This window comes from Ornithodoros turicata, chromosome 3 (assembly GCF_037126465.1).
Source record: "Ornithodoros turicata isolate Travis chromosome 3, ASM3712646v1, whole genome shotgun sequence".
NCBI lineage: Eukaryota > Metazoa > Arthropoda > Arachnida > Ixodida > Argasidae > Ornithodoros > Ornithodoros turicata.
Window position 1 is genome coordinate 40,271,154 of NC_088203.1, and position 13,771 is coordinate 40,284,924.

At 42.6% G+C, this 13,771-nt stretch overlaps 1 long non-coding RNA gene across 1 annotated transcript; it reads right to left on the reverse strand.

Annotated features, from left to right (window-relative positions):
• Positions 1 to 6,639: 6,639 nt before the first annotated feature.
• Positions 6,640 to 6,983, reverse strand: LOC135386900 (uncharacterized). Its single transcript, XR_010420699.1, has 3 exons — positions 6,916 to 6,983; positions 6,779 to 6,856; positions 6,640 to 6,719 (listed from the first exon to the last, which is right to left on the reverse strand). It is a non-coding gene; the product is annotated as an uncharacterized LOC135386900 (long non-coding RNA).
• Positions 6,984 to 13,771: the final 6,788 nt, after the last annotated feature.

Sequence of the window (13,771 nt, forward strand, 5' to 3'; positions counted from 1 at the left end):
CAGTTGCACCAGAGAAAATGTCCATTCCCTACGACCTATTGTCAGACTACCAGAAACAGTTGATGGAAAAGTTTGGGCTTCCATCGAAAGCTATCGAGCCAAAGCTGCTGCTAACATTGTTCAACAAAGAGAAGTACTTTCTTCACTATCACAATTTGCAGTTGTACATGCAATTGGGGTTGCAAGTCACAAAGGTTCACAGAGTTCTAAAATTCAACCAGAAACCTTTTCTTCGTGACTATATGTGGATTTCAATCATGAACTGCGAAAAAATGCCACTAATACATTCGAGCGTCAGAAAAGTAAGTATATGATAAATGCTGTTTTCGGCAGATTTTGTATGCAAGTGAGGAAATTTGTAGACTGTCGCCTCACAGTGACGGACGAACAAGTTTTGAAACTCTTGCGTAAGCCAAACCTCAAACAGTTTCGAGCATTAAGTGCTCATGTAATCCTGTTTCAGTTCTCCCAGGCAGTGCTTCAGATGAAACAACCACTATACTTGGGTTTCACAATACTGGAACTCTCAAAGCTTAAGATGTTTGACTTCTATCACAATCATCTGATGCGTGTAGCTCCCGATACTAGACTGTTGTACATGGACACAGATTCCTATATAATATTGCTGAGCGATGAAAAGACACTGCTTGAACTAGCTGATGATCACTTGGACAACTCAGCCTATGAGCAAGACAATCCTTTGTATTCGACGAAAAACAAAATGGTACTGGGCAAGTTTAAGAATGAGATGCCTCATGATCATATACTTGGTTTTTGTTGCTTAGAACCCAAGCTATATGCACTAGATCTCTGTAGCAAGAAACAGTACAACCGTGCCAAAGGTGTAAAGCTGTGTGAAGCACGAAAACTTCACTTTTCCATGTACACAGATGCTCTTGAACATGGCACAATACACAGGGTTAAACAGAACCTCATCGTGCAGAAGGACAACATAAACAAAAGCGTGACCGTGAGAAAAATAGCTCTCAACCCTCTGGACACAAAGCGATATATTTGCTCGGATGGAGTAGAGACATTACCTTTTGGTATGACAGTCTTGTGATTAGCTACTGTAATGAAAGAGTGGTGACTGTATTGTAGACTTTGTTATGGAGTTCACATGTTGAATAATAAAAAGGGAAGTCAATGCTTTTCTCAAGCAACACAATTGACGAACCTTTTTTTTTTGTATCCCACAGGTACTTGTAATTGTAATTAAAAGTCCAGTGTCTCACAAATGGTTGTAGTTGTGTTATCCCTATTCTAATAATTGTATGCTTGATTTAGAGAGCGATGACTATAAGCAGCACCATCTTGTATTAACATTCCCGAAAAAAAATGCTTTTTGGAGTAATGCTCTCAACGTCCTTGTACTCGCACAAAAGTTTTGTATGTAGCTTATCTTGTAATATTGTTATAATGTTGTGCACGCATCTCAGAGTCTCAAAATGAAATTGTATACTTGATTAGGCAGCAGATGCCTGTAAGCAGCATGTCTTGTATTATTCTGAAAAAAGTAACTTTTGGAGTGATACTCTCAATGTTCTTGTACTCACACAAAACTTTTTACGTAGCTTATCTTGTAATATTGTTACAATGTTGTGTATCTCAGAGTCTGAATAATGCTTTATTGTATACCCTTTTGTTGGCATAAGTAAATAAAATCAGTTTGTTTGGAAAACAACAAACATGTTTTTTATTGATCTCTTAGAGCACACTGCAGCATGACAACATCTTCCCTTTCTGGAATTGTTTACGCACAAGAGTTGGTATAAGTCTGTCGTTGAGCTTGAAATTTGTTGGTGAGAACCTTCGAGTACACTCTTGTAGTGGAAATCCACAACAGAGAAGTGCACCTACATAGAGACAGTAGAGTCCACAGGTTGCAGATTCATATCCCTGGAGTCGTTTTCGATTATAGTGAAACGATTTCGTGTGATCAATGAATGTGTAAAATTCCTTGTACACTGGAGGGGTACCATAACTGTCGAAATAAGAGATGCTTCCATTCCAGGCAATATGACATAGTGTCCAGTGTTCTCCATGTGAAGATCTGGGAGCGGTGTTCACCACGTAAAGACCAGGCTCGGCTTTTTGCTGCGCAGTTTCGTCACATGCAAATGTCCCACGGAAGCAAGACCTTGTGCAATGGTTGCGGGAAAACGTTGCATAGAACTCCCACTCTTCCATCTTCTCTAGACGAATTTCACTCGCCGGTCTTTGTTGATTTCCAGAACACGAGAAGTCTCCGAAATAAAAAGTACAGTCACAGCTTCCGTAAGGTTTGCAGCAAATGTCAGTGTAAGGCGAACGTTGGCTTGCACTATTGCACCTATGCACTATGCACTATTGCACTATGAGTGAGTGCACCTCCACGTCTGGTGTGAGGTGGTAATAGAGCATAAATTTTTCGTTTTGATAGGCCTCTGGAGGTAGGGGGACGTCTTTGCGCTTCAGTTTGTGAAGCAAGTTCATGTAACCCTTTGTGTAAATATCCCGTGGAAAGTCAAAGTCATCCGTGTACTGTTGACCACCAACATCGAGCACTGCTCTCTTTAGTTTAAAATGCTCCAGTTTGAAAGGGTTTCGCTGCAAGTTGCCCTGGTATGCAACACTCTTGACCATCAACACCGTCAATTTTGATGGAACTCTTTCACTGTAGAGGTCGTCGAATATCGCCTGAGACTGGTTTGGTGCAATCGTTCTGTACTTAATTTCCAAACCTCGGAGGAGATACGAGGCAGGTGTCGTTTGAAGTCTTCGCTCAATGCCGACAAGTACGCTGGGTGATACCTGCACTCGTCGAAGGTAGAGGACAATGCGTGCAAACTCCACTGTATGTTTTTCATTCTCAGCGGGGCCAGAGAGAAGTCTAAATTCGTCAGTCGTTTGCCTCAGCACAACCCTGAGATCGGTTCCATTAAGCAAAAATTTTTCCTGCTGGCAGATGTCACTGAAGATTGGTGCATAAAGATCACAGAGTGCAGATCCTTTAGTACGTTTGTAACGAGCAAACATCCCTTTTGCTTCAGCAGGCACGGCAAAATTTTCTGACTCTCCCACTGGATCTGGTTCGTATAACATTGCGGACAGTGTGTGAGTTTGAGTAACATTGTTTGCATTGGTAATGATATCCAGGTAGGAGCGATATGCATAGTGCTCGAAATTAGAAACCAGTGTCGAATTTAGATAAATATGCACATGTTGAAAGAGGGAAGAGGCAAAACTCTGAACGGGGATCACGTTGTCTGGTGTCACAGTCGTGCCTACCGTGGCGGATGCCACGTCCCCATTTTTGCGAACAATCTTGCATTGAATGTGTAAGATACTCGACTGTAGATCGAAGAAGGCACCTCCAAGACCGGGAACATTATACTCAATCACACCACTCGATGTTGGTGCTGAAACAGGAAAGAACTCCACGTATTCTGACTTCTCCAAGGAAAAGTTGGTTGGAGGCAATGAAAAGAGCTCCAGTTGATTTGTTGTGCAGAGGCAGGAATTCTTGTATACAATAGCAATGCTAGACATGTTTCTCAGGTGAAAAAGTCAACCTTTCTTCGTTTCTTCACCACTTTCACTGACCGGCCAACCCTCTTGCGTTTGCTTTTATTGTTTTTTCTTCCTTTTCCTTTAAGTTTGCGAAGCAAATCGTCATGGGTTGAGTGGATCGTGCGGCCAACACCTCTCTTTACAGCCTCTCCAAATGTTGTTCCTTGTTGAACTTCTTCAGCTGTATGACGTCCCGTGTCGAGGAGTTTTCGTCCCACATATGGTGCCACTTGTTTAGTTAGTATAGGCATGAACTGCTGCACCAGGTCTGAGAAAAAGCCTGATCCAACTTGATAAAGCGGTCCCGAATAATGTGGAAGATCACGCTTACCGCCACCAAAATGTGCGACGCAACAAGGTGGCTGCAATATATGCATTTTTTTCTTAGACTTTCCTAAAGTGTAATGTGACCCCGACACGTCCTGAGCCTGCAATGAATGGAATGAAATCACCTATCTCGTTTGCCAACTCGATTTGAATGGTAGTTAATTCCTTTGCTACTACATATTTATAGTACAGGTTTGTAAAAGAATAAGAAATGACTTCGTTACGATTCTGTACCCTGAATGGAAGTAGACGTAAAAGTGGTGCAGTTACATCTCCTACAGCTTCGCTCCCGATGATGTCTGTGTAAACGAAGATGTAATTTTGTGCTGGGAAAAGACATATATCACGCTCTGCCACAGCAAAGTTGGAGAAAGTTGTTCTCGCTCCAAATCCCAACATTAGAGCTAAATATGGATGAAAGGTGGTGTAGCCATCGTTATGACGTTCCAGCTGGCAGACGTTGTTGTAGGAATTGTAGAATAAAAGACGAGCGTCCTGAGGTAGCTGTAACTGTGTCCGATATGCATGATTTATTGCATCTACGAGATCCTGTCCTGAGCTGTAGTAGCCTTCTGGAATTTCATATTTTTTGTGCGCGACTGATAAACAATTAGGGTGATTTCCTCTTCGGTATCCACTTGATACTTGAGTACCTTCACAGACCGACCTTTATCAATCTCCGAGCGACCAATAATCTTCTGAGTAAAGCCAAGTTTAGCTGCCAGCGTGGAACTGAATTCCAAGCCAGCATTCAGCGGAAGCTGTATTTCATAATGACCAGTTGCACGACGATTCGTGCCTGTGTCCTGTAATGCTTTGCGAGCAACTGTTTGATGGGTGGGAGAATGTTTTCTCCCGCCTGTAACTTGATCTTCTCCTTTGTAGTTGTAGCACCGAACATGCTTGTCTCTGTTATCTCATTAACATCATCTGTGACATTCTTGATTGCAAAAGGAATATTTACCTCTGTCAGGGCAACTTCCCACATACCATCTAGACTTATGGGTTGAGAGAGCTTAACACGAAACTTGCTCATCGTGTTATTGGGAAATTCATTAGTGGAAGCATTCGAGAGCAGATTTACATAAAACTGGCTCGCCATTTTCCTCCTTTCTGGTAAACGTTAAGTTGCACGCACTACTTTTATATGCAACTGGTGTGCCACTTGTTTTCTAAGTCGAGGAAAATCTCGAGAGATGTGGTTCGAGATAGTCACCCTGAAAGAGCTTCACTTTTCCACTTCAGACGTTACACACACACCTTACAACAACAAAAAAATCACCAGATCCTCGCTGAAGATAATGTTATGCGAGAAAAGAAAAGCTGTTTGTTGCTCAAGTCGCAACAGAGAGATACACGAGTCAAGATAATTGATCCGAAAACTTGTTTTGCGAAAGGGGTACTTAAGCGAAGTTTTTTCCCGGCGACCACAATGTGGTATGCTTTTCCTCAAGATTGGCAGGAGTTCTGAGGAGAACACTTTGACGGCAAAGTGGTGCGTCCTACTGTCGTCTTCAAATCTTGTTACAGTCTCTATTCTTTTCAGTGATGTTGTGTGGATTGTGTCGTATATGCATGGATGCATGAGGCACAGCATATCGGAGGACTACATGGATGTATGAAGCACAGCCGTTCAGAGGACTACATTGATGCATGAAGCACAGCAGTTCAGAGTCCTTCATCACTAAAGGTCAGTCCGTTATAACTCTATATACTATATGGTTGCGCGTGAGCATACATTGTGTGCCCTCCCGTAAAAGTTCTTAACAATCTTTGTGTAAGGTGTGTTCTTAGAAATATCATTATGTGACAGTTTGTGTGCTGCATTGTGTAGCAGATGTGACGCATCCTTACGTATGTGTCACCATGTAGTAATTGCAATACTTTGTGTGTTGCAGGTGATGCAGTTCAAATTGATTCAAATAAAATATAAAAACGAGACATATGTTTGGTTATCAATCACTTGCATGAGCCGGGGCGGGGCCGGCGCGAGATTGGTCTGGGCTATCTTGCTCTCAGCGTACTGCTAACAGCGCCTGGCTAGTTATGTCACTGCTAAATACGCACTGCTCCCAGGCAACGTCTGGAGAGCTCCCAGCGTCCTGCTAACAACGTCTGGCTAGCTATGTCATTTGCTAACTACGTACTGTGGCTACCGTGCCCGCCACCCCAGCGTAGAGCAACGTGTTGCTAGAATTACGTGATTGCTCCCAGCGTCTACTGCTCCCAGCGTCTGGCTGGGTATCTCAGTGCTAACTACGTACTGCATGCTCCCAGCGTCCTGATAACAACGTCTGGCTAGGTATGTCATTGCTAACTACGCACTGCTCCCAGTGTAGAGCAACGTGTTGCTAGAATTACGTGATTGCTCCCAGCGTCTAGCTAGGTATCTCAGTGCTAACTACGTACTGCTCCCAGTGTCTGTAGAGCTCCAAGTGTAGTGTCGCGTGTCGATATAGTTACGTCATAGCTCCCAATGTAGAGTTCTAGCACTACTGGAGGGGCTTCTTGTCTCACTCAGGCTAAGTTCCAGTTAGAGGCACATGTCATGGCAGCAGTCAGCTAGAAAATCACAAAGTTATACTGCTACGAGAACCCATGAAGTGATGAAAAAACAGTACCTCGTTCTCATGGATGGAGGGGCTTTTTTTCTCAATCAGGCTAAGTTCCAGTTAGAGGCACATGTCATGGCAGCAGTCAGCTAGAAAATCGCAAAGTTATACTGCTACGAGAACCCATGAAGTGATGAAAAAACAGTACCTCGTTCTCATGGATGGAGGGGCTTTTTTTCTCAATCAGGCTAAGTTCCAGTTAGAGGCACATGTCATGGCAGCAGTCAGCTAGAAAATCGCAAAGTTATACTGCTACGAGAACCCATGGAGTGATGAAAAAACAGTACCTCATTCTCATGGATGGAGGGGCTTTTTTTCTCAATCAGGCTAAGTTCCAGTTAGAGGCACGTCATGGCAGCAGTCAGCTAGAAAATCACAAAGTTATACTGCTACGAGAACCCATGAAGTGATGAAAAAACAGTACCTCATTCTCATGGATGGAGGGGCTTTTTTTCTCAATCAGGCTAAGTTCCAGTTACAGGCACACGTCATGGCAGCAATCAGCTAGAAAATCACAAAGTTATGCTGCTACGAGAACCCATGAAGTGATGAATGGACATTACCTCACTCTGTTGGGAACCGCAGCATTCTTCTAGCTATCAGGACCTCCTTTGGTTGCCGTTCGTACTGTGCAGTCATTGGTGCAGGCTCAGGGCTTTTGCAGGCTGCTACCATTTCACTGTAGCTCACATCTTGGCAAGTTGTCATTGCTTCCCTCAAAAGATGGTCTACATACCCTGCCAAGAAAAGGAAATATGGTGATGCCTAAATCTCTTCCCTACACTATATGTATACTAAAACGAAACCCACTATGTGTTGCTTTTGTCTTCATGGTAGAAACTACTTCCGTGCCCTTTTTCGTCTTAACTAGCTTTCTCCTGTACATCAGACCACCATCCTTTCGACGTGCAAGTGGGCGGTCAGCATTTTCATTAAAATGCAGGATAGCGATTTGCGTCCTAGGTTCATGCACAGACACAGGGAAAAAATGGCACTATCAGTAACAGTGAAACAAGTATCCTATGTGCCAAAGTTTGCGGTACCTGTCTGAATCATGATAATAACATTAATAATATACAGTTCAAGTGATGCTTGAAATAAATAAAAAAAAACAAAAATCATGTACACTGAGTGTTACACACCTTGCACGCATAACTTTTGGAGTGTATGCCGTTGATTTGGGAGCAAATTTCAGAAGCAAGGAGTGGAAGGATTCCAGGCCTGATGTTTGCCCCACTGTAGAGAGCTGTTCAATATCCTTCAGTAGCCTTTTGTCTAACACTATCTTGCACAGTTTTATGTAAACAACAGTGCCTGCATGTTTGATGTATAAAGTGAGAACACCATGCACACATTAGTCAATATGGGCTAGAAAGCAAATGTACTCTCACGCCCTCCAATTACCAGGCTGCAGCCAGGGTCTCCGGTCGCCAAGGTCACCGTGGAGGCAACGGTTGTATGGTCCGTCATGGCTGTCATGGATGTTGATAACATGCCGGGTCAAACCTAGATGCATTATCTCTTAGTTAATATACACTGTCTCCTGAATGACGATACAGTTCATTAGAGTACGTAAGCTCATACTTCTCCACATGCTAAGCAGAAACTCTGTATTCCCCTCAGAGTTGCCACTACACCAGTAAAGGTGGTTACAAATATGCTGCACCCATGGTTTTAGGGCAGCACATGCACGGGAATTGGCTGCAGCTTCAAGCTTTTTCTTCATCCCTGCATTACAAGATCTTCTTGTGAGCTACATCGCCCATAAGCATTTTGAAGCTTGGCAATTGTATGACGCAACTGGTTATCATAAGCAATTATAATCTAGTTCTTGTTACCTTTTACAACATGCCAGATGCCAGATTACAACATGCCAGACTTTCAGTGTGATCGTCTGCGGCTCGCAGGCTATTCTAATGCAATGCTGTTTAGCGCTCTTGAGTCTGTTTTTAGCAGATTAATTTCCCCTTGTGTCCCACTTGTCACTGATAATGAGATTCGTGTTGCGATCCCTTATTTTCACAATGTCTCACATAACATCCTTGCTGTAGCAAAAAAAGTTTGGTGCCCGGGATGTTTTTAAAAACTGCTTTAGACTTGATGCTCTCTGTCCTTTCCAGAAGCGTGACAAAGTTTGTAAATCGCATAAAAATAGTTATGTACAATGCCAGTCAAATGTGGTGTATCAGATACCTCTTGCTTGCGGTTTTTTCTATATCGGCCAAACGAAACGTTGCTTGAATGACAGGCTCCGGGAGCACGCTTCGAAGGTGAAAAATGAGGACCAGTCGTCGGAATTGGCAAAGCATCTCAAAGTTTGCTTTAATTGTTCTCCCATATGGGAAGAGACCTTTGTCAAGGCCAGGGAGACCGACCTCAGTCGGAGGCTTTTGAGTGAAACGTTGTCAATTTTGGGGGCTGGGAACTGTGTCAGCAAAGCGTCTGTGACCTTCGGCCCTGCTTTGGCGAGCCTTTCGCACTGTCCCTCCTCCCCCACCTGATGTGTTAAAAGTGTGCGGTTGTCGATTAAACTTTAGCTGTGTTTGAGACTTTGTGTTGTGTCGTCTGTTTTTCGTCTTTTTCCCAGTCTCGGGTTTTCGTCATAAATAAATAAATAAATTTTAAATGAAACAAATGCATGCCCTACTTCTGGGCATGATGATGTACGGACAATAGGTGTTGAAACCATCACTGGAGACATGTTGACAGGTGTCGACAGTGAATGATCCGTTTGTGTGCTTTCACTTCTGACTTCCACTTTCTCGTCCGCTATGATGGAAACCTGTGTCGCTGATATAAATGAAGTATACAGTCAGTGTTTACCACACAATTTATTTCATACTTACATTCTGAAAACACTGTAGATCTACAGTATGTGTGATCGCACTCTGGGAGACTAGCTTCATTTGCAGTAACACGCTGTGAAATTGAGATAACTATATTTCCCTTTGTTCTTCACCAGCCACTGTTCTCTACTCATAGACACCTACGTTAGAATTGCTACCAGCCGATGTAGTGGCCAATGTGCAGTCATCTGCCGTGGGTACTGCTACAATCATGCACAGATTGCTAAAATCACTGTTATCAGCCTGCAATCATAGGAACACAGCAACGTCAAATTTTCACTGGTCAGTCACGAGTCAAAGCTCCAGCTCTACAGCAAAACCTACCAGAAACCACTCCTGCGACAGGTCAGGGCCAGGGCCACTGCTGCAGGGAACAGGTCAGGGCCACTGCTCGTCTGTTCAAGGAGGAATGCTTTGAATACAACTGTAGTCAATGATTCCGTTTGGTAAATAACGCAGCGTACGCATCACAAGTCAGTTTCAATTTAGTCAACCAATTATTCCTATGTATCAGTAAATACATACCTCGTGTGCACTGATGTTCGCGTCGTCACACGTCCGCGCAAGGAGAAACACTGGTGTTGGGACTGCGGTCGGTTTGAGACGGCTTCGACCGTCCGCTGTTACCACTTCGTACGACTCGTCAGAGAAATGCGTTGAACAGATACGACCCGAATCACGAATGTCCTGGCCAAGCGCTTCGAACCACTTTCGTTTTCTCACATTATCCCTTAGAATCTTGTGGTACACAACATCCCTTGTCGAAAGAGCACGGTTGGTGCATCCCCGAACATTACAGTAGATACCTGGCATTGCTGTCAGGTGAAGTTCTGCTCAATTTCGGCTGGAAAAAAACTTTTTTCACGCACAAACCTCGCCAGACACAATTTACGCTGCGCGATATGGTTGGGAGGAGAGCAAATAGAGGGCGCCGACAGTATTTTTGGATACTGCTTCTTCGATATTTTGAAGAATTGTCCCGGTAATTCTTGTGATTCTCGAAATAGTGCTTACTAGTAATTAGTAACCGGTCATAAGTTCATCGTATAATAATTAAGTACCACGTGACTGGAGTACTCCCATCATGACTTTTTTAGCTGTTGTGGTGCGCGACCTACCGTCCAATTTAACTTTTCTAACTTATTTTGTGTAATAATTAACGCGCTTTCAACGCTTAGGCTCTGTGTGGAGCATCACACGGGCAAACACTACCAGGTCGCACACAGAAACAGGGGGGGCAAATTTCACTTTACAGTTCCTTTAAGAGAAGGAAAGTCATCTCACTCCACCTGAGCGATCTCTACCAAGCAGACCTGATTTCATTAATTCAATACAAGAAATACAATAAAGGATTCTCCTACATACTGCTTGTGATAGACTGTTTGTCGAGGCAAATCATGGCCACACCTCTCAAGACCAAGCGAGGTGAAGACGTGAAGAAAGGATTTATGAAGCTATATCGAAATAGGGGAAAAAAAACCCGGCTAATCCATGTAGATCAGGGGTGTGAGTTCTTCAACAAAGTTGTGCAGGCTTGGTGTAAGCATCATGGCATCCATATGTATGTGACTAGAACTGGCCAAAAAGCGTTTTTAGCAGAACGCGCAATTAGGACAATTAAAGGTCGCCAGTTCCAATATTTCCGTAGTAAAGGACATCACAAATACCTTAAAATTCTTTGAAAGATTATGGAGGATTATGACAATTCTTATCATAGAACTATTAAAATGGCACCAAATGAAGTGAATGAAAGTAACGAGGTTGAACTCTTCAATAGACTCAATAGTAAAAACGATGATGACATCACAATACCATTCGAAATTGGCCAGCAAGTTCGTGTTCTATTGAATCGATCAATCTTTGACAAGGACACTGGTCTCACGTTATCTATACAATTTCGAGGTATAGGAAAACAGATCACCCAGTCTTTTACATTGCAGACCCAGATGGTGTAGAAGAAGAGGGCACATATTATGCAAACGAATTGCAACGCGTTATCAAAGAGGCTGATGACCCATACCCAATTGAAAAAATTATATCCAGTAAGAAAATTGATGGAGTCACTCATTATAAAGTGAAGTGGGCTGGTTATGACGATTCATTTAATTCCTGGGTTCCAGTGCAAGATGTTGCCAGGCTCTGAGTTTTATATGTACAACCTATCCAATGACTGTACCGAATTATATCCAACAAATCCACTGGGAAACTATACAGTTGCTTTGAATGCACCCCTACAATTGAGTGGAAAGTATGAAGTTGGATTACAAGAACTATCCATCTGTAATCTACTCTACAATATACCGCGGAGTGATGACGGTGTCATGCAGGTTGATTACAAAGACTTTGCAGAGGTTCGCAAGACTATCGTCGTTAAAAAAACCCTAGAAATGGCCCTTCTAGAGCTTTTTGAAGACTTGAAGAGTTCTTTCAATTATATTGACAGGAGATATGTATTCCGTTTGCCACATTCTATTCGGTCAATTAAATTTATAGATGAAAACTTACAAGACGCTTTTGGAGTGTCATCCATTCAAGGCAATACTATAATAGATTCTAAGGTGCCTCGTCAGGACACATTCCTTCAAGAGAAATTCGCTTCGCAGCTATGCATACTAGAAGAAATTTCTATTCTTACTTCAACTGGCTTGATCGCGTTCATTCCAGGTTGTTCTATCAAGACAACATTAAATCGTTTTTTTAGAACACACAAAACTGAAGCAAGTGTAACATTCCGAGAGAATAGTTATAGATTGTCACAGTCATTACACAGTGTCTTTACTATTCCAGAACAGCTCAAGAATCTTCTCAGATTAAATAATTTTAATATAAAAGATGATACAGCCTACTACTATGGAGACCCGTTTGAACGCACTTATGACTTGATTATAGAGAAAGAAGTACATGTTACAAAAAGAACAACTATTCCTCCAGATCATTATGGAACTCCAAAATTACTGCTACATGCAATCAACAATCAATTAGAGGGCAAAGCTCTACTCACATATAGTAATGACAGAAAGCTCTGCACTATCAACCCAATTGACGGTGTTACCATTCATCTATCAGAATACCTCTCTAATATGTTGGGTTTTGCACCACTTACAACTTTTGCAAGCAGTACAAGTGGAAGCACACACCTCAGACTTACACCATTATTTCATAATTTTTTAGTATATTGCGACATTACGGAATCATCACACTTGTGTGCAAAGAAGTTTCCAATATTAAAATTAGTTCCATACTCTGCAAAGGAAGACAATATCATTCATCACACTTTCCAAAACATGCAATATTTTAAGCTATTGCATAATGAAATAAATTTCATTTCAATTAAGTTGTGTGACGACTCTGGTCGACCTCTCCACTTCAAAGGACCAGGCAAAACAGGTCTAGCTCTACATTTTAGGCGTGTATCTTAAAGAAATCCCGGAAATCCACTACAGTCATGGACTTGGCAACCTTCCACCATACTCGGGACCAATGTTTCAGAGGGGCAGTGGATTCTTTAAATTATTGCACAAGTTTGCATTACCTCTCCTGCGACGAGCACATCCATACGTTACTAAGACCGCAATGAATGCAGCAAAAAATCTGGCACGAAAACTATCAGATGGTCAACATTTGAAAGAAGCCATTAGAAACAGTGCATCCAAGTCTGCAGTGCGCAAGTCTTACAAGATTTCGCTGGCGGCGGTGGCAGACGGAGGAAAAGAAGAAAAAAAGACGTCTTTGACAAGCAACCCAATTGGAGTGAGGAATAAATATTTTCGTCAATGCTGGCGTCCGTTTGTCTGACTAGATAGTAAAAATGAGCAGTCCAAGATAGGGCAAAACAGGAAATAAGGCAAGATAACTGATTGCAGTGGGGATAAGTCAAGGTGACACAGGACCGTCCACTTACAAAAGCCATTAGAACTGGCGCATCGACACGGGAGGTCGCGACACGGTGTTGTCCAATTTGAAAGAAAACCATTAGAAGCGGTGCGTCGACGCCGGAGGTCTCGACACGGGGTCGGATTTTGTACTCGTTGCCATAGGTCATGGGAAGATGCAATAAAAAATTGCTTAGGAAGAGCCACGAAATGATTCCACTTCTACTTAGAAGCGGTGCATCGACGTCAGATGTCGCGACAGACTGTCTTCCACCCTGAAAGGAGTGCCGGAGGGGAAAAGCGGAAATAAGTGGTGACAGATAAACGGCCTGTCAAGTACTAAAAATAAAACAAGGGAGAGGGTGATAGTTGTTGATGATGACGATGATTAGGATTTTAATGGCGCAAAGGCAACTTTGGCCATAGAGCGCCACGACACTGGTATGAATCAAAGCTAGTTAAAAATAATCGATTTCATTTAAAGTCAAAATAGGAAAGGTAAAAAGTAGTGAAAATATTTGCATGTTCACAGGTCGTTTAGGTAACCTATGTCTCTAAAAAA